Source organism: Myotis lucifugus, unplaced genomic scaffold (assembly GCF_000147115.1).
Source record: "Myotis lucifugus unplaced genomic scaffold, Myoluc2.0 scaffold_1461, whole genome shotgun sequence".
In the NCBI taxonomy this organism is placed as follows: domain Eukaryota; kingdom Metazoa; phylum Chordata; class Mammalia; order Chiroptera; family Vespertilionidae; genus Myotis; species Myotis lucifugus.
The window spans coordinates 30,286-32,376 of NW_005872509.1; positions in this window are offsets into that span (position 1 = coordinate 30,286).

Below are 2,091 nucleotides of genomic sequence, written 5' to 3' on the forward strand. Positions count from 1 at the left end.
ACAGTGTATGTCAACTGTAATGAAAAATAAAAATGATTTTAAAAAGCGGAGGTGGGGGCGGGGAGAGGGGGCTGGAGAACCTTCCACCTGGAGGCCTGAGATTCCTGCGGGGTCCCTTCTTAGGGTGAAGCAGGGAGGCGCTGTTTATGGAGAGAAAATACTGGTCAGAGGCCTTTGGATTCGGGCAGTGAGGTCAGCCTGCTTGGCCACCAGGTAAAGCTGCTCCGAAAGTGCATCGCGGGCGCGCGAGGGGCAGCAGCTTTGCAACTGAGCCCAACTCAGATTCCACCGCCCCCTCTTGCAGCGGAGTCACTGGGAGAGCTCAGAGAGGTTGAGCAACCTGCCCAGAGTCACACAGCTTGCAGCTGATGGAGGAAGTGGCCGCTCCCCCCAGCCAGCAGCCCGGCCTTCCCAATAATGCCCCGTTAAAAGCACTGATGTGCCGAGAAACGCGACATGGCACCCCCAACCCTGGACACAGCCTAGTCCCTGGGGCCCGCCCCCTGCGACAGCTGGACCGCCTCTAGGGGGTAGGGGAAGAACCAATTCCGGGAAGCAGCCGCGAAGGGGAGCAAGCACTTCCGGTGCTCCGTTCCTGAGGGTCGTTCAGGGTTAGCGCACTCATAAGTGACTGAAACGCAGAATACAGGGCTCCGAAGGAGACAGTCTGGGCCCTTGCCCGGACTCGGGGTCCCTTAGGTCTAGCGGCCCAGTGCGCGCCGCCACGATGAGTCCAGCCATTTAAATAGAGTAGGCGGGACCCAGCGGACCCTCGCGTCGGCGCGATGACGTCACGGATCCGCGCGGGTAGGCGGGCCTCCCTGGAAGGGCCCACGTCAAACGTGGTCTGGCTTTGTAGGCGGAGCCGTATTGAGTGATGGCCAGGCTCCGCCTTCCGGTTGAGGCAGGGAGGTGGGGCGTTCAATACGGAAGTGTCTCAGGCCTGCTTGGATAGGGCGAGGCGGCATTGAGTGACGGCTCAGCCCTGCCTTCCAGTTAAGGCAGGGGGCGGGGCGCCGCTCAACGCGGAAGTGTCTCAGGCCTGCCTCCATAGGTTTGAGTGACGTCTCGACCCCGCCTCTCGGTTAAGGCGGGCGGTGGGGTGGAGGGGGCGTTCCACACGGAACTGAATGGGTCGGCGGAGCCGCATTGAGTGCCGGCTCAGCCCTGCCTTCTAGTTAAGGCGGGGACGGGGGGCGGGGGTAGAGAGGAGGTGTGGCCCGTTCAACACGGAAGTGGATGGTAGGCGGAGCTGCATTGAGTGACGGCCTGGCTCCCCCTTCCGGTTAAGGCGGGGAGGTGAGGCGTACAGCACGGAAGTGCCACAGGCCTGCATGGGTAGGCGGTGCCGCATTGAGTGACGGCCCGGCTCCTCCTTCCGGTTAAGGCGGGGAGGTGGGGCGTTCAACATGGAAGTGCCTCAAGCCTGCTTGGGTAGGGCGGGGCGGCATTGAGTGACGGCTCAGCCCCGCCTTCCAGTTAACGGGTGGAGGGGAGGGACCGCCCAACACGGAAGTGCCGCAGGCCTGCGTGGGTAGGCGGAGCCGCATTGAGTGACGGCCGGGCCCCTCCTTCCGGTTGAGGCGGGGAGGTGGGGCGTTCAACACGGAAGTGCCTCCCGCCTGCTTTGGTAGGGCGGAGCGGGGTGAGGGCGGAGCGGGTTGGGGGCGGGCTTCGGCCCCCAGACTTTGCTAGGGCGCCTTGTGGGCTGGTTTTGTGGCCCTGGGCCTGGCATGGCGGCCACCTGGGTGCTGCCTCCTCCAGGCCGCGGGTGCACAGTGGGCATGCGCAGTCCGGAGCAGCCGCCTGGGTCCTGCCTCCTCCAGGCCGCCGGTGCACACTGGGCATGCGCGGTCCGGGGCGGCCGCCTGTGTTCTTTCTCCTCCAGGCCGCGGGTGCACACTGGGCATGCGCAGTTCGGATAGGAACCCCATACACAAAAAAAACAACTAATAACCCTTATATTAATTTTTCTTAAGTAAAAAAATATTCTTTTTATTATTTTTTTATATATAATTAGGGAATCTTTTTCTTTTTTCACATACACATAAAATTAAATTTTTTTTTATGAATTGTTTAATCATGTCAAAA